We start from the raw sequence: 20,873 nt of genomic DNA on the forward strand, positions 1-20,873 counted from the left end.
CTTGTCGAGCTCGGATGTTATCTGCTGTATGTTTCTTGCGAGGGGCTTTCATCTTTTGATGAAGTTCCCTCTTATTGTCGTTTCTTCGGAAAAAAAATGTACTCCGTATCACTTTACATTACAATTACAATTTACAATTACAATTTACAATTACAAATTAAAACAAAAACCAAGTATTTCTAAATTTTACCTATATACCCTCAGGTCACAATTCTTAAATCTCGTAGAATCCAAGGGCACAAATGGAAACAAGAGAATGCCACTATAAATTACACGTCTAGGTTACAATGAATGAATAAAAAAAATTGGGGATCTGAAGAAACGATGGTCGGAAGCACAAATGAGGCTCCGGCGAGAGAGGCTGGGTGTTTTATAAGGGTTGTTGCCCCTCTTTTGCCAAAACATCTAATTATGTTGAGCCCATGAATTTGTTCCTTTCTTTTCAAGCAGCTACAAACAAACAACCCTACAAAATATAATAAATAAATAAGAATATACGAGTACTATATACCTATGCTACACAAACATCATCCAGTAGCTTGATATCTTTCTCTATCTCTCTCTATATATAGATGTAGATATAGATATGTGTGTGTGTGCGTGTGTATGTTTTTTATAACTATATATGCACCTTTGTCTTTTATTTTTAAATTTGATTTGATGGATGGATATGGCAATGATGATGTAAGTTTCTGTATGGATTTATTGTAATCCGACCATCGTAATCGGACTTTTGGTTGAATTCGGCCCGTAGCTTGGCGGGGCAACCCGGATGGTATGTGAAAATGCAACTGGTGTTGCAGCCATGGCGGTGTCCTACTCCCTTTGTCTGACTTCTATTATATAGATCTGAGCCTAATTATATAGTATCTATATAAATTATATAATCTATATTTTATTTATATATTATATTGTATATTGTATATATTTATATTTATGAATTAAACTACCAAAATTTCAAGCAAATTTTGTTGAATTTGATTGCAAAGATTTTAATGCGTTCTCGGTTTTGTAAGTAGTGTGAGAATGAGTTGGGAATCGTATTGTAAAAGCCGGTTCATTTCTGACTTTGAAACCCATCCAAGTCCATCAAAACAAGGCAAATTAGATGACATATACTCCAGTTCTAATTTCCAATTTCAATTTACAAACAAGGTGAAATTTTAAACCCTCGTGAATCAGATAATTATCTTTTATAAGATGTACATATATAAAATAAAACAGATTTAGCTAAATAAATGTTTTCTATCAATTCGGTTGGTTTAAAAAGTTGAGTTTCTCTTAAATAACATAGCTAAACTGGAAATGTAATATAATTGTGCATTATATATGGTTTACATGTATAATATCATCGTTTCAATGCGGAAGAAGCACGGGAAATATTGGGAATATGAATTAAAATCATTTTTTAATATTTGCCCGTTCTTCGTGTTCCGTCAACAGCAACAAATAACAAAATAAATCATATATTAGGTCTCTCAACATTTTGCGTAAGTCTTGAAGGCAACTTTCTATGTTTAAGTCCTAAAATGAGCACGTGAGCAGCACCCATGTCACGTCACTACTTAGCATTAAGTCGGTTTCACAATCTTTGGATAAAATCAATTAATAACAACATGACACGTGTCTCCGAATATCACAGAACACTCGTGCCTATAAATAGGTCATCTCAGCTATCACTTTACAGATAACTGAACTTGTGGTAGAGAACAGTTTCTCTCTCACATAGTACGTTTTCTCTCTAGGTGGTGAGCACCAACAACATTAGCTTTTGATTAGAACAAAACATGGAAAAGGAAGGAAAAAACACCAATGAGAGCCAAGTATCATATGGTCACCACCAATTCCCCTTGAGCAAATTTCGGCGAGATCATAAGCGCAGCTAAACTTTAGAAACCGGAGAGAGAAAGGATCGACATCAGACCAACCCTCCGGCAACAGAAAGGAGAAGAAACAAAGCCGCATGAAAACCTATCAAGGCAGAAAAAGGGGCTTAAGCAATCATGGCCATAACCACTGATAATGCTAAAAACGAACATATATTTCATCGCATTATCCCTCAAAAAAGACAAGCCTTTAGTTGCAGTTGTCCTATTTACAAGGAATATTTGTTTAAATATTAAAAGGTGAAGACAAAAGACAGATTCGACGAATTGAAGACGCAAACGACCAAAAAGCTAAAAAGTACAAAGTACAAGCAAAGAGGTTCAAATTATTGATGAGAAACGTCTCAAAATTACAAGAGTACAAGACGCAAAACGCAAAGTACAAGATATTAAATTATACGAAAGGACGTTCGAAAATCCGGAACCGAGACATGAACCAACTTTCAACGTACGACGCAACGGACCGAAAGTTACAAATTAATTATGTATATAAATATAATATAATATATAATTAATTATATAAATTATATATTTATATTATATTTATATAATAAAATCCGTCGGCAAGCTAGGAGCCAAACTTGTGTGAGCTGGATTCCACAGCTCCGCACTCGCGGAGCTTATAAAGCCCAAAAAGGCCGCACTCGCAGAGCCCACAAATCAGAAATCCACCTATAAAAGGCCATGCAATTCGACGAATTATTTACATCTTTTTCTCTTCATTCATCAACGTATATGTATATATATTTATATTATAATTTTAATTTTAATTTTAATTTCTAATAATACGGGTATGTTAGCGAATGTTGTAAGGGTGTAAGTCGAAATTCTGTCCGTGTAACGCTACGCTATTTTTAATCATTGTAAGTTATGTTCAACCTTTTTAATTTAATGTCTCGTAGCTAAGTTATTATTATGCTTATTTAAGCCGAAGTAATCATGATGTTGGGCTAAAAATATTAAAATTGGGTAATTGGGCTTTGTACCATAATTGGGATTTGGACAAAAGAACGAATGGGCTATTAATGGGCTTTATATTTGTTTAACTAAATGATAGTTTATTAATTTTAATATAAAGATTTACAATTGGACGTACCTATAAATAACCACATACACTCGATCGGACACGATGGACGGGATATTTATATGTACGAATAATCGTTCATTTAACCGGACACGGGAATGGATTAATAGTCTATGGAATTATTAAAACAGGGGTGAAATTATGTACAAGGACACTTGGCATAATTGATAACAAAGTATTAAAATCTTGGGTTACAGGCAGTCGATATCCTGGTGTAATTATTAAACAAAGTATTAAGACCTTGTTACAGTTTAAGTCCACAATTAGTTGGAATATTTAACTTCGGGTATAAGGATAATTTGACGAGGACACTCGCACTTTATATTTATGACTGATGGACTGTTATGGACAAAAACCAGACGGACATATTGAATAATCCAGGACAAAGAACAATTAACCCATGGGAATAAACTAAAATCAACACGTCAAACATCATGATTACGGAAGTTTAAATAAGCAAACTTCCTTTATTTTCATATTTAATTGCACTTCTAATTATCACATTTTTATTTATTCTCATTGTATTTAATTGCACTTTTAATTATCGCACTTTTTAATTATCGTAATTTTATTTTATCGCACTTTTATTATTCGCAATTTCATTATCGTTATTTACTTTACGCTTTAAATTAAGTCTTTTATTTATTTAATATTTTACATTAGGTTTTAACTGCGACTAAAGTTTTAAAAATCGACAAACCGGTCATTAAACGGTAAAAACCCCCCTTTATAATAATAATAATATTACTTATATGTATATTTGTATTTTTATAAATTAAAACTAATATAGCGTTAAGCTTTGTTTAAAAGATTTCCCTGTGGAACGAACCGGACTTACTAAAAACTACACTACTGTACGATTAGGTACACTGCCTATAAGTGTTGTAGCAAGGTTTAGGTATATCCATTCTATAAATAAATAAATATCTTGTGTAAAATTGTATCATATCTAATAGTATTTCCTAGTAAAATATAAGCTATTTCATATACGCCTCGCATAATATCAAGTATTTTTGGCGCCGCTGCCAGGGAACATAAACGCCGAAAGCGCAACGCTAAAAAAAAAAAATTTATAAAAGTTTTTGTTAAGTTCTTTTTATAAATATAAGTTTTAAAAATAATAAAAATATAAATATTCAAAAAGAAAGAAAAATACATTTATATTTTTAAGAGTTTATAATATTTATAAGTATTTTTATTTTAGTTTTAAAATTAAATTTTTATTTAAGTTATATTTATATTTTATGTATAATATAAAAAGTAAAAACAAATAAAAATATAAAAAAAAAACTGAACCTGTAAAAATCGACCCCTTTTGAGCTGAAATTGAACCCTCCGCGACTTGCGGAGCATTTGAACTGGACCATACCGCACTCGCGGAGGTCTTCTGACAGGTCAAACCTAGGACTGCAATTAATACGAAATTAGGGTTTAAAATTTTATTATTAATAATAATTAGGGTTTTAATTAAATAAAATTAGTTTTAGTTTTATTTTAATTTGTATTTTTAAGTTATATTAAGTTTTAATAAACTATAAAATTAATAGTTTTATAAAATAAATAATATAAAAATAATATTTTTATAAAAATTATATTTTCATAAACTTTAGTTTTATTTTTTATATTTCGTACCTTTTAAATCGTTTCTTGTAATATTTTTAAATTTTTTTCGCTCGTATTTAATTTAAGACATAGTTTTTTGCCGTAGTTATTTTATTTCTAGATTTTTAAGATTTGCCGTAAAATCCCTTAAGTGCTTTTTCTTAGACTAAGATTTAGGTGCTTTAGAATTTTACGACGCTACAAATTTTAGTTTCTTTTTAAGTTTCGACACGTTACTTTCTTATCTTTTATTCACCGACATTTTTCGACGCGCTCTTTTTCTCTCTTATTTCTCGCCATTCTAGTTTTTAGGACTTAGAATTTTCTCTATTTCTTATCTAATATTTCTTTAAATTTCAAACGAAAAATTATTTTAAGTGGTTAAATTGATAGACATCAAAATTTTCTGGTTCGTAGTAATAGTTGGATTTGTACGTGGACCGGGTTATTGGAGCCAAACAGTACTCAATTATATTGAGACCAAACGAATCCTGCCCCTCTGCTGCATCTTTTGGCTATTCGAAACGTGGGCAAAATCAGAAAAGTCTATTAATTGGATAACTTATATAATTTTTCTTTCTTTTTAAAAACTAATAGGATATTCAGTGAATGCACCGAGCAAAACGTTCACCACCTTTTATACGTTCACCACCTGTAACTCGATCAAGACATCTAGCAAATATTGTCGCCGTTGATTTTTCTTCAGAATTATCATCCAGTCGACCAAATACTCCAATTCAAATTTCCGATAATCCATTTTTTGAACCCGACCTCACAATTGAGAATCCGGAGAATATTCAAGGACAATTCATAGATCCCGAACCATTAATTTTTCCTCCGGAACCACCAATCATTCAAACAGAGATTGTTGAGGAACGAACCATTAAATCAGAATCCTCTAGTGATTCAGATTCAACAAATTCAATCATGGAAAATCTGGAACCTTTAAGTATGGAAGACCGAATGAGAGCTAAACGCACTGGCCAAGGTCACGCAATTACTCATCCAGACATCAATGCTCCAGATTATGAAATCAAAGGACAAATTCTACACATGGTAACTAATCAATGCCAATTTTGTGGGGCGCCGAAGGAAGATCCAAATGAACATCTTCGTACCTTTAATAGGATCTGCACTCTATTTAAAATAAGAGAAGTGGAGGATAAACAGATATATCTCATGTTATTTCCCTGGACTTTAAAGGGAGAAGCCAAAGATTGGTTAGAATCGTTACCTGAAGGGGCGATTGATACATGGGATGTTTTAGTTGAAAATTTTCTTAAACAATTCTTTTCGGCATCTAAAGCCGTGAGACTTCAAGGAGAAATTGTTACGTTCACACAAAAGCCAAATGAAACTCTATATGAGGCATGGACAAGATTTGAAAAGTTATTGAGAGGATGTCCGCAACATGGTTTAGACACTTGTCAAATAGTACAAATATTCTACCAAGGATGCGACATCACTACAAGGAAAGACATCGATATAGCAGCTGGTGGTTCCATTATGAAGAAAACAGAAACTGATGCTTACAAAATTATTGATAACACTGCTTCCCACTCACATGAGTGGCACCAAGAAAAAGATATCGTTAGATCATCTAAAGCAGCTAGAGCCGATTCTAGCCATGACTTAGATTCCATTTCCGCAAAGATAGATGCTGTCGAGAGACGAATGGAAAAGATGACTAAAGATATCCACTCAATACGAATTAGTTGTGAGCAGTGTGGAGGACCACATTTAACAAAAGATTGTCTCAGTATTGAATTAACAATGGAACAAAGAGAGAATGTTTCATACATAAACCAAAGGCCTGGAAATAATTATCAGAATAATTATCAACCGCCAAGACCAATTTACAATCAAAACCAGAATTATAATTGAAATGTTCCATACAACAACCAACAAGGTCCTAGCAATCAACAAGTATCTAATAATACTTACAATCAGCAAAGACCTAATTTTCAAAACAAACCACCACAAACCGATGATAAAAAGCAGAATTTAGAAGATATGATGACGAAGCTAGTTGAATATCAAACGCAGTTTTTCACATCTCAGAAACAAACCAATGAACAAAATGCTCAAACATTTAGAAATCAACAAGCTTCTATTCAAAATTTGGAACAAGAAGTAAGTAACCTAGCAAGGTTAATAGGTGAAAGAAAATCGGAAAGTCTACCTAGTGATACAAATGCTAACCCCCGGAATGAAACAGCTAAAGCCATTACCACAAGAAGTGGTATTACACTTAAAACACCTGAAATACCTGTAATTTCTGATGAAGCTATTCCTACTCCACAAGAACCACAACCTGAACAAGATAAGGAAAAAGAACCGGTAGTTGAAAAGGTTAATGAAGATAACACAGTTAAGGCTAAACCTTATGTTAAACCATACCAACCACCACTTCCTTACCCGAGTAAAATAAGAAAAAAGAGACTTGAAGCCGAGCAATCCAAATTCTTGGATATGTTTAAACAGATAAATGTAAATCTTCCTTTCATTGATGTGATTTCAGGAATGCCTAGATATGCTAAATTTCTGAAAGATCTAATCTCGAATAGAAAGAAATAGAAGAACTCTCGGCTGTTACTATGAATGCTAATTGTTCAGCAGTGCTGTTGAATAAGATGCCAGAAAAATTATCAGATCCAGGAAGTTTCACAATTTCATGTTTTCTGGGTAGTCTTAGTTCAATAGAAGCATTGGCAGACTTAGGTGCTAGTATAAATTTAATGCCGTATTCACTATACGCTAAACTAGACCTTGGAGAATTGAAACCAACACGAATAAGCATACAACTAGCCTATAGATCAGTAAAATATCCTAGAGGGATAATGGAGAACATGCTAGTTAAAGTTGGTACTTTAGTATTTCCAGTAGATTTTGTTATCCTGGACATGGAAGAAGATTCTCAAGTTTCTCTCATATTAGGAAGACCATTTTTAAACACGGCTAAAGCAATGATAGACGTGTTTGGTAAGAAACTAACCCTAATACAGAGGACGAGAGTGTTACCTTTTCAGTTGATAGAGCAATGCAACTGTTTGGTAAGAAACTAACCCTAATACAGAGGACGAGAGTGTTACCTTTTCAGTTGATAGAGCAATGCAACAACCACAATCTGCAGATGATACATGTTATTATATTCAAACTATAGAATCACATGCAGAATTGTTAGAAGAATTTCCAGAATTACAAGGAACAGGAGAATGTTCTTTAGGAGAAGGAACTGAACCAATTGATGAAACTGAAATGTTAGCTACACTTATGGCTAATGGATATGAACCAACAACAGAAGAAATTCAAATGCTAAAAGAAGAAGACAGATATCGATATAAATCACCGATAGAAGAACCACCGACATTAGAGTTAAAGCCACTTCCAAACCATTTGGAATATGCTTATTTACATGGTGAATCTGAATTACCTGTAATAATATCGTCTTCTCTTACTGAAAATGAAAAATCTCAACTCATTTCTGTGCTAAAAGCTCATAAACCAGCTATTGCATGGAAGATTCATGATATTAAAGGAATAAGTCATTCGTATTGCACACATAAAATCCTTATGGAATAAGGTCATAAAACGTATGTGCAACGTCAACGAAGACTAAATCCTAATATGCAAGATATTGTTAAGAAAGAAATAATTAAACTGCTAGATGCAGGTCTAATTTATCCAATTTCTGATAGTCCATGGGTAAGCCCAGTTCAATGCGTGCCTAAAAAGGGTGGCATGACTGTCATTACAAATGAAAAAAATGAGCTTATTCCTACTAGGACTGTAACAGGATGGCGTGTATGTATTGATTATAGAAAATTAAATGACGCCACCAGAAAAGATCACTTTCCCTTACCTTTCATTGATCAAATGTTGGAAAGATTAGCCGGAAATAGTTACTATTGTTTTCTTGATGGTTTTTTCGGATATTTTCAGATTCCAATAGCACCCGAGGATCAAGAGAAAACCACATTCACGTGCCCTTATGGTACTTTTTCTTATAAACGCATGCCATTTGGACTTTGCAACGCCCCTGCAACCTTCCAAAGGTGCATGATGGCGATTTTTCACGACATGATAGAAGAATGCATGGAAGTTTTCATGGATGACTTTTCAGTCTTCGGTGATACTTTTGAATCATGTCTAGTTAATCTTGAACGAATGCTTATTAGATGCGAACAATCAAATCTAGTACTTAATTGGGAGAAATGCCATTTCATGGTTAAAGAAGGCATCGTTCTTGGTCATAAAATCTCAAAAGAAGGAATTGAAGTGGATAGAGCTAAAGTAGATGTAATTGCTAAACTTCCACATCCCACCAATGTTAGAGGAGTTAGGAGTTTTCTAGGGCATGCCGGTTTTTACCGACGTTTCATAAAAGATTTTTCTAAAATTGCCACTCCTATGAATAAACTCCTAGAAAAGGATGCTCCATTCGTCTTTTCAGATGAATGCATCAAATCTTTTAATATACTTAAAGAAAAACTCACTAATGCGCCAATCATGATAACTCCAAATTAGAATCTACCATTTGAACTAATGTGCGATGCAAGTGATTTTGCAATGGGAGCCGTTTTAGGACAAAGGATTGAAAAATAATTTCAACCTATATATTATGCTAGTAAGACGTTACAAGGAGCACAAACAAATTACACAACTACTGAAAAAGAACTCCTTGCTATTGTCTTTGCTTTTGACAAATTTCGTTCATATCTCGTTCTAGCTAAAACAGTGGTCTATACTGATCATTATGCTCTTAGAAACCTATTTTCAAAACAAGATGCTAAACCAAGATTAATCCGTTGGATCTTACTCTTACAAGAGTTTGATATTGAAATCCGAGATAAAAGAGGAGCAGAAAATCTCGCCGCTGATCATCTTCCTCGTCTTGAAAATCCTGAATTAGAAGTTCTAAATGAATCTGTGATGACCCGGAAATTTCTGACCAAATTTAAACTTAAATCTTTGTATGATTAACATTTCCGACACAATAAGCAAAGTCCGTAAAACTAAATCTCAAAATTTTTGAACTACTTTTATATATTTAAATACCCTTCGATTGTTTTCGACGATTCGCGAACAATTATATGTAAATAGATACATATATACTATAACTTGAAAAAGTAACGATGTATTAATTGTTAGATACCGTACATTAAACTTATTGGTTTAAATATCTATTTGAATATATATGATAAGTTGAAATATTTATTATTAAAATTAATTATAAATAACTTCCAATGTGTATTTAAAAACTGATTTATGTATATCAAATAAAGATATATACATATATATAATTTCAAGTTATTTAGTAAACGATAGTAACATTCGTTTATTGATTCGATTGATATTTAGATAAGTTAACTAAAGCGTTTAAGATGAACCAGTAAAACACTAATTTGCTACAGTATTTTCAAATTGCTACAGTACCCAAAATGCTACAGTGTTTTCGAAAATCACTATTTGCTACAGTAAAATTTACTTTACTCCGGTGAATTGCTGCAGTAAAAATTGACTTTGCTACGGTAACTTTGCTACAGTAAAACACTATTTCAAAATGAAAATGTATGTATTATATATATATATATATATATATATATATATATATATATATACACACATATATATATATATATATATATATATATATATATATATATATATATATATATATTAACAAATAGCGAGACGATGATTTATAGAAGTAAATGACCAAAACACTCAAATGTATAAGTTATACCTCGAGTGGCAAAGTTTATTGGTAATTTAAGACGATATTTTGACAAAGGTACGAGTCATGAAATGTAAAGTGATAGTTTTCTAAGCATACGAAAATGCGTTCGAGAAACCGGAATCGGGGCATAAGTCGAGTGACAACGTACGAATTATCGGGACGAAAATTACAAGTCAACTATGCACGTGAATTTAATATAATATATAATTAATTATTTAAATTATATATATTATATATAATATATATATATATATGTCGACAGAATGAAAACAAAACAGATTGGGTGCCAAACAGCTGGCCATGCGATCGCATGGCACTAACCCACATTACCCATGCGATCGCATGGGATCAAGATTCAGAAAACATTATAAAACGCGATCGAGTTCTGGCATTTAACACACACACATACCTCCCTCTGTTATTTATTTTATTAATATTTATATTATTATTATTATTATTATTAAAATTAATATTAAGATTAACACTATTATTAATCTTATTATTATTAGTATTATACATAAAATACTACGACGGAGTGCTGTTCGAGTAATTTAAAAACGGGTTTTACGGGCGGGGCAGAGTTAAGGAAATTATGGGTTATTGCCAAGGAGGTTATGGGTAATGTTCGGGGGTATATTTGTAAATCAAACCTAGTGTTTATCATTTCCGTTATGTCTACGTACTTTTCTGAAATATTGAATCACAATATTGATACGTTGAAATATACGATTATTTGATATTCCGGATTTCGGTCACATTACGATGAACAACTTTAGGTGCTGCTAAGGTGAGTTTCATTTGCTCCCTTTTTAATTGCTTTTGCAATCTATATTTTTGGGCTGAGAATACATGCACTTTATTTTAAACGCAATGGATACAAGTACATACTAAATTCTACACCGAGTTTGAACCGAAAATCCCTTAGCTTTGGTAACTAGTAACTGCCGGTTATAAGAACTGGTGGGTGCGAGTAGTTATATATGGATCCATAGGGCTTGATATCCCCGTCCGAGCTAGAGCACTAGCCTTTTAACGGATGTATGCTATTTGAGAAGCGTACACGTTGGTTTGCGTGTATTATTAAGATGATTATACAAAGGGTATAAAATATATATACGTTAAGTTTAGTTACCAGGGTGCTCAATTTCGTAGAATATTTTGATAAACGTTTCTGGATGAAACAACTGAAATCTTGTGATCCATCTTTATATACAGATTATGCGAAACATACAAACTATGAACTCACCAACCTTTGTGTTGACACTTGTTAGCATGTTTATTCTCAGGTTCCCTAGAAGTCTTCTGCTGTTTGCTATTATGATATATAAGCTATGTGCATGGAGTCTTACATGGCATATTTTTCAAGAAAATGTTGCATTCACCAATTCATCACCATGTACCTTATTTTGACTGCATTGTCAACGAAAGTACTATTGTAAACTATTATATACGGTGATTGTCTATATGTAGAAATCATCAGATGTCGAAAACCTTTGATTTAAATATACATTTATGGTGTGCCTTTTCAAAAGAATGCAATGTTTACAAAACGTATCATATAGAGGTCAAATACCTCGCAATGAAATCAATGAATGACGTGTTCGTCCATATGGATTTGGAGCGATCGTCACAGAATCGGCCATACAAGACAACTTTCCTGATGAATATCTATTGAAGATAGATTATAATGAAATTCCATGGTTTGCAGACTATGCAAACTATTTAGTATGTGGATTCCTTGAAAAAGGATTGTCGTACCAAAAACCAAAGAAATTCTTTAGTGATATAAAACACTATTTCTGGGAAGATCCACATTTGTTTAAAAGTTGTCCCGATGGAATAATACGCCGATGTGTATTCGGAGATGAAGCTAGTAAAATTTTAAACCATTGTCACACAGGACCAACAGGAGGGTATTATGGGCCTCAACTAACAGCAAGAAAAGTTTATGATGCTGGATTCTATTGGCCTACAATTTACAAAGACGCACACCTTCTTTGCAAATCCTGTGATGCATGTCAAAGGGCCGAAAAAATAAGTCAATGTGATGAAATACCACAAAATGTTATTCAAGTATGTGAAGTATTTGACATTTGGGGTATTGACTTTATGGGTCTATTTCCAAAATCTCATAATAATCTATATATTCTCGTAGCCATTGATTATGTATCTAAATGGGCGGAAGCACAAGCTCTCCCAACTAACGATGCACGAGTTGTAGTCAACTTTTTAAAACGCCTTTTTGCTAGGTTTGGAACACCGAAAGCTTTAATAAGTGACCGGGGTACTCATTTTTGTAATAATCAACTTGAGAAAGTTCTTAAAAGATATGGAGTAACTCATAAAATCTCCACTGCTTATCATCCACAGACAAGTGGACAAGTTGAAAATACCAACCGAGCATTAAAACGTATTCTAGAAAAAACCGTAGGATCAAATCCGAAGGAATGGTCTATTAAATTGGAGGATGCACTCTGGGCTTTTAGAACAGCCTACAAAACTCCAATTGGAACCACACCTTTTAGACTCGTTTACGGAAAAGCATGTCATCTTCCAGTAGAAATTGAACAAAAAGCATTTTGGGCTTTGAAAACATGTAATCTTGATTTACATGAAGCTGGACGTCTACGATTAAGTCAACTAAACGAATTAGAAGAATTAAGACATGAAGCATACGAAAATTCGTTAATCTATAAAGAAAGAACGAAGAAATGGCATGATAAAAAAATCAGAAGTTCAAAAGAATTTAAAGAAAGAGACAGAGTTCTTCTTTTCAATTCACGATTCAAGCTATTTCCTGGAAAATTGAAATCAAGATGGTCTGGACCATTCATAGTCAAAAGAGTTTTCCCATACGGAACAGTAGAATTGATAAATTCAAATGGGATTGAATTTAAGGTTAATGGTCACAGAGTTAAACATTACACAGATAGTCCAATGGAAGTTGACAACAAAGTTAATCACAATTTCGACACCACAGCTAACTAAGTGTGGGGAGAATCAAGTTTTTAAAGGATAATATGTATTTCTGTTAGAGTTAGATTTTCTGTTTTCATGTAGTTCTCGAAAATGGAACCCGAATGGTCTTTTCCTAGCAGACCCTAAAGAACTAGTCTTCTCCCCCCATTCTGAATTTTTATTTTTTTTTAGGTTTTACGAGATGAAGACTTCCTGTGAATTAAACCATGGTCTAATGCTACACGCTTTGATTACTAAACGTAATAATGACACCCTTCCAAGTGAAATAGTATCATTAATCAGAAGTAAATTGGACGGAGTAAGAAAAGAATCCAGATGCGAAAATAATAAGTTACAATTTGGTAAAGAAAAATTAAAATCCGCAGCGAAAAGGAGAGCACGACACCTTGAAAGATGTCACAAATACGGAAAATGGTCACACGAAGGAAAATGTTCGACGAATCAGACATATTCCAATACCGAATTCATTACTTTATGCAGAGACGGTCCGTTCATATGTTTAGAAGAAAAAACATTGAATGCTCGAGGTTACGCCTATGTAGCTATGGAAAATCAATTAGTCCGACTATCTTATGAGTGAGCTAGAGCATATCACTAAGAATACTATCTCACAGGTAAGTTTGTACAATTTTTATTTTTATTTTTATTTTTAACCTTTTGATAATAAACGCTAATTTGTTCGCTATAAAGTATTAAATTGGTATTCGATAAAATTAGGTCTTGCGGCCGAAATTATTGATATCATACAAAAATTTATTACATCACTGAGAAATTTACCGTTTATTCTTAAGGTATAAATATCTTTAATCAATCAACCCAAAATATTTCAAAAATTCGTCATGAGTTAAACTAGGTTATGGAACCGAAATTACTTTACCGAAAAGAGGGGCGTATATTTTTGATAATATTTAATTGATTAAAGTGGGATAAAAGACCAAAAATATTTTTAATTTTATTTTTACTTTGTTTTTAAAATTAATATTAAAATAATATTGTAAATTTGTTAAAATTAATATATATTTAAAATTGTAAATATTTGAAAAATTAATATTTTAATATAAGTTTGTATGAAAACAAAAATATAATTTAAGTTTGGTGTGAATTTTTAATATGAATTTTTAATTTTATGCATCTTAAATTTAAGTTTGGTGTGATTATAAAAACAAAAATTTACTTTATTTCGTTAAGTTAAAAATATGATTTTTAAAATTCGTCGTGAGTTGAAGACTAGGTCGTTGGGTAAAACAGCGCATTTTCAAAGACTGGCATTAAGTTTAGCAAAAGCTAGTACTTTTGACGACAAAACGAAAAACAAATGTGATGTAACAACAAGACGGAATGAACAAATGATATGCACCATTTATCATTCAGCAAACAAACGCCAATATGTTTGAAAACTTTGGCAAAATTTAATCATTTTTCTAAGTTAATCACCCTCAATAATTTAAATTGTTACTGATTTCTTGCAAATGAGGGCATTGCAAGATCTTAAGTGTGGGAAGGGGTTAAATTCTTTCGGATTTTAAAAATTTTTGATTTAAACACTTGGTTACCATTAAAAATACTAGTAACGCAGTAGTTGTATTAGAATCTAGTGCTCTCTGATAATAAAGAACAGCCCTAGTCTTATATACTGACTACCCAATTCTAGTAAAATTTTTTAAAATTTTCAATTAAATGAATTCAAAATCATGTTTATACATATTTATGAACGATAAAACTAGGTGTTAACACCGAAATTATTGTTACCTTGGAAAGGACATAAATTGAGAAACAAACCAAAATGTTAGAATTCATTTAAAATGGAATAGAGGACAATAAAAAGGAAAATAAAAGCCAAGTGTGGAAAAATTTACCAAGTTATTTAAAACATAAGTCACATATTTTTGTAACAAATAACTGGAGATACTTTTGTTTTGGACGATTTTAATCAGTTTTACCCGATTTACTGTAATATATTTGAAAGAAAGATGGATCTACACGATGAATCAATTCCAACATTAAAAGGAAGTAAAGTCTTCCGAAAAAGAAACGCGCCTCTTGATTTAGGTCATGAAGTTGTCGTCCAGACCAGCTGTAGGTTGACGAAAAATCTAGAAAAGTCATCTCAAAAATCAGCAGGAAATCCACGGACCTCAGAATCAAACAAGGTCGCTAAGTGGTCAGACTTATCCTAACCATGAGAGGATCTGTCTTGTAAAATGGGGAGGATGCCGTGCAAATTAGCTGGATAAGACTAATGAATCAGATCCCCAGAAAGGATAATCTCCTTTAAAGATCAAAAATCAGCTTTTAAGACTGATATTACTCAATCCTTGAGATTGACCGTAAAGATTGAGAATTACAAACTCATGGAATTCAATGATATCTAAACTCGAGCTTGAACGAGAAAATATTTTGATCAAAATTACAAACCGATTTGTTTTCTGAAAACCTATTTTTAATGCGTTCATTACCATTGAACGTAAAATCCTAGGAATTTACCTGGAATTCATTAGGTCACCTGAACCAAATCAGGTGTCAACCGTAAGAAAGGTGGTTGCATAGCATGGTCAAAGACAGGACCTTGTGCCAGACCGAAAAATTATAAGGGTGAGCTTTACTATTGCTCCTACCAAGGATAGTAATTGCATCCGACACGTTATAGACCATAATTAAAAGCATGTCATGGGACATTGCCTTAACAGTTGCTTGTTCAACGCTTTCCTTTACAACCGAACGATAGTTTACCGAAAGGTAATATACGGAGCAAGTATACTGGACGTGTTGCTTTTCCAATACAAGGTTAGCAAGTGGGTGACACAAAACCGCAAGTTTTGAGCTAAAGTTTTCAAATCTGAAACCCACCAAACCCACAAAAAGAATTTGCAAACACCGGTGAAGGGTTATTCCGGAAAACTTATCTAGGGTAAAAACTAGATTGAATTTTCAAAAAGATCAAATGTTTTCATAAAGATCCAATTTTCTTAAAGGATCTAAATTTTTATAGTCATGTGGGACTGTAAACCATAACGTTACTACCATTGTTCATACCGCCGTAATGAAATCACTGATGTACAAAGTTTGAAGAATAAAGAAGTGATTCTAGTATATTTCAAGACTATATTGCTTGAGGACAAGCAACGCTCAAGTGTGGGAATATTTGATAATGCTAAAAACGAACATATATTTCATCGCATTATCCCTCAAGAAAGACAAGCTTTTAGTTGCAGTTGTCCTATTTACAAGGAATATTTGTTTAAATATTAAAAGGTGAAGACAAAAGACAGATTCGACGAATTGAAGACGCAAACGACCAAAAAGCTAAAAAGTACAAAGTACAAGCAAAGAGGTTCAAATTATTGATGAGAAACGTCTCAAAATTACAAGAGTACAAGACGCAAAACGCAAAGTACAAGATATTAAATTATACGAAAGGACGTTCAAAAATCCGGAACCGAGACATGAACCAACTTTCAACGTACGACGCAACGGACCGAAAGTTAAAAATTAATTATGTATATAAATATAATATAATATATAATTAATTATATAAATTATATATTTATATTATATTTATATAATAAAATTCGTCGGCAAGCTAGGAGCCAAACTTGTGTGAGCTGGATTCCACAGCTCCGCACTCGCGGAGCTTATAAAGCCCAAAAAGGCCGCACTCGCGGAGCCCACAAAATCAGAAATCCACCTATAAAAGGCCATGCAATTCGACGGATTATTTACATCTTTTTCTCTTCATTCATCAACGTATATGTATATATATTTATATTATAATTTTAATTTTAATTTTAATTTCTAATAATAAGGGTATGTTAGCGAATGTTGTAAGGGTGTAAGTCAAAATTCTGTTCGTGTAACGCTACGCTATTTTTAATCATTGTAAGTTATGTTCAACCTTTTTAATTTAATGTCTCGTAGCTAAGTTATTATTATACTTATTTAAGCCGAAGTAATCATGATGTTGGGCTAAAAATATTAAAATTGGGTAATTGGGCTTTGTACCATAATTGGGATTTGGACAAAAGAACGACACTTGTGGAAATTAGACTATGGGCTATTAATGGGCTTTATATTTTTTTTTAACTAAATGATAGTTTGTTAATTTTAATATAAAGATTTACAATTGGACGTACCTATAAATAACCACATACACTCGATCGGACACGATGGGCGGGATATTTATATGTACGAATAATTGTTCATTTAACCGGACATGGGAATGGATTAATAGTCTATGGAATTATTAAAACAGGGGTGAAATTATGTACAAGGACACTTGGCATAATTGATAACAAAGTATTAAAACCTTGGGTTACAGGCAGTCGATATCCTGGTGTAATTATTAAACAAAGTATTAAGACCTTGTTACAGTTTAAGTCCCCAATTAGTTGGAATATTTAACTTCGGGTATAAGGATAATTTGACGAGGACACTCGCACTTTATATTTATGACTGATGGACTGTTATGGACAAAAACCAGACGGACATATTGAATAATCCAGGACAAAGAACAATTAACCCATGGGAATAAACTAAAATCAACACGTCAAACATCATGATTACGGAAGTTTAAATAAGCATAATTCCTTTATTTTCATATTTAATTGCACTTCTAATTATCACATTTTTATTTATTGTCATTGTATTTAATTGCACTTTTAATTATCGCACTTTTATTATTCGCAATTTCATTATCGTTATTTACTTTACGCTTTAAATTAAGTCTTTTATTTATTTAATATTTTACATTAGGTTTTAACTGCGACTAAAGTTTTAAAAATCGACAAACCGGTCATTAAACGGTAAAAACCCCCCTTTATAATAATAATAATATTACTTATATATATATTTGTATTTTTATAAATTAAAACTAATATATCGTTAAGCTTTGTTTAAAAGATTTCCCTGTGGAACGAACCGGACTTACTAAAAACTACACTACTGTACGAATAGGTACACTGCCTATAAGTGTTGTAGCAAGGTTTAGGTATATCCATTCTATAAATAAATAAATATCTTGTGTAAAATTGTATTATATCTAATAGTATTTCCTAGTAAAATATAAGCTATTTCATATACGCCTCGCATAACATCAACCACCGCGAGAACCCTAACTGAGGGAAAAGAAAGACCCTAACAACTATACCCGCACTCACCGCGACTATGGGGGTTGAAGATGAGACTAAATGTTTATTCTCACATAAATCCTTTAATTTGTTCAAATGTTTATTCTACCCTTAACTCAATTTGAAATTCATAAAAAGGGTAAGAAATCTCAAATCCTAAGTTATTAACTTTTAGATAGACTTTTGTTTATAGAAATTTCTATTAGCATATAAAAACTAAACGATGAGTTTATAAAAACTAATATATTAATATATAAATCTTCTATAGCTTTGAAAACTCATGATTATACAATCAAAGTTAATATTCTATAAGAAATAGATAGGATTTTATTAAATATATATAGAATATAGATAATTTGAAAGAAAATACTTGTTATAATTAGTTGTTCTAATTATCATACGACATATTGATGTAAATTTGATGTTCTATAAGAAATAGATAGGATTTTATTAAATACTAGTGAAATGACCCGTGGAATCACGGGGTTATATAAACAAAACAGTTTAATGATATGTCTTTGGTATTAAGTGAATGTAGATGTTAAAGGTATTTACTTTAATGACCCGTGGAATCACGGATTCCGACTAAGAAACTTCTTGTTGTTTTTACAAACATATTGATGTACTTAATTTAGTCAGGATAAATGAACTACATTTATTCTCCCACCATTATCTTCCAATTTTCATTACAATTATTTTTTTCTTTGTCATAAAAGTCTACATTACAACCTTTAATTGAAACATGTATTTCGCATAACTATGTAACGTAATTAATCTCGTAAAGAAAACCTGTATTTGAATAGTAATAATATAATAATAATAGTTATAGTTATAAGTATAATAATAAAGTTTTTAAAAAATGAAGTATTTATATTTTTAATAAAAATTATTAGTAATAACAAATGTCTCTTGAAATTATTTAAAAAATTAAAATATAATTATTATATAAAAGTTGTACAATATGCTTCAAATTTGTACATATGTTCATAATGTGTTTTGTAAAAGATTGTACAATTTGTTACAGAGTTTATACATATGATCATAAGAATGTAATATCATAAGGTTGTACATAATCCTTCAAATATTGTAGATATGGTCATGAGTTGTTTTATTATAAAAGTGTACATAATGCTACAAATATTGTACATATGATTATGGAGGTGCTTTATCATAAGGTTGTACATAATGCTTAATGTATTATACAATTGACATGTTAATATTATTATTAAATACAATTAGTTATTTTAATAACATCATCATGCGAGTCTTAGAATTTTTCTCTTTATTTTTGAATTTTGTTTAAGCTTGAATAATCTTTATTTATGACATCATTATTATAAAGATTTATTAGATACTATAGATATATTTTTAGTAAATAATAATTATATTTTAATTATAAATTAATTAAGATTAATGACATCATTCATATTTTTATAAATCACAAGTTTTAGCAAAATGAAGAGTTAAATTGTGAAATAATGACATCATCATTTTCGAGATTTAATAGAAGTTATAGATAGATGTATTGAATATAAATAATCTAAAAAAATATACTCTTTATATTTAGTTGTTTCTAATTATCATATGATTGATTTATTGATGTAAATATAACTTTATTAACATTTTTGATTATTTTTACCTTCGTCAATGAAAACTTCCAAATCTACTAAAAAAATTCAAATCAATCACTAAATGTACATACGCACGATAATCGATAATGAAGACGACATAGAGTTTGGTGATGCAGTTCAGAACTTATTTTGTGAGAATGCGGATGACGTCCCTCTCATTGGTGAGAGTAATATTGATCTTTTTAGGGGTTAGCGAGGCAGGATTTAATCCCTCCTTCTTCGGGCACGCTCATTTAAGATCCTTCAATAAGGGTGTGACATATACTTTTAACTCGGTCTACGACCACAAAGTAGATGGTGCGGTTTCCACAAATGAGTCCAAATCTCACACGAGTAAAACGATGGTAGAATAACTCTGTTTTTGGTCGTCAGTTTTGTCCTGAAAGTTTATTTTTATATTATTTCGCCACTTTATTTTACTAGTGTTTTTTTGTCTCGTTTAGGTTTTTTTAGATAGTTAGCATTTTTGTCGAGGTTTAGTTTGGTTAGATTTATGTGGTTGCTAGTCTCATTTTTGGTTTACTTGAGCTAGTCTGCTTATTACTTGTATCTTTATTTAGTTCTTTTCATTTTCGGAAAAAACTCCGTACATATCGCATTCGTATTATTAACAAAGTGGGTGTTTGGAAATGCGATTTGAAAGTGATTATTTGATTATTGCGTTTTGATGTCGTAAATAATTAGTTAATCGTGTTTGGCAAAATGAATCAGAAAATCAATTAATCACGATATGGTACTACCAAAACGCAAATTTGAAGAAGTGGAGCATGTGGTACTGCAGCAAAAACGCATTTTTGAGTTAATGGTAGGAGGTCACTAAATTACCAA

The 20,873-nt window shown here is 31.7% G+C and overlaps 1 non-coding gene across 1 annotated transcript; it reads right to left on the reverse strand.

The window, feature by feature from the left end:
- Nucleotides 1-5,883: 5,883 nt before the first annotated feature.
- On the reverse strand, nucleotides 5,884-5,990 carry LOC139856230 (small nucleolar RNA R71). The gene has a single exon (XR_011761725.1). It is a non-coding gene; the product is annotated as a small nucleolar RNA R71 (small nucleolar RNA).
- Nucleotides 5,991-20,873: the final 14,883 nt, after the last annotated feature.

This window comes from Rutidosis leptorrhynchoides, chromosome 6, assembly GCF_046630445.1.
Source record: "Rutidosis leptorrhynchoides isolate AG116_Rl617_1_P2 chromosome 6, CSIRO_AGI_Rlap_v1, whole genome shotgun sequence".
Lineage (NCBI taxonomy): Eukaryota > Viridiplantae > Streptophyta > Magnoliopsida > Asterales > Asteraceae > Rutidosis > Rutidosis leptorrhynchoides.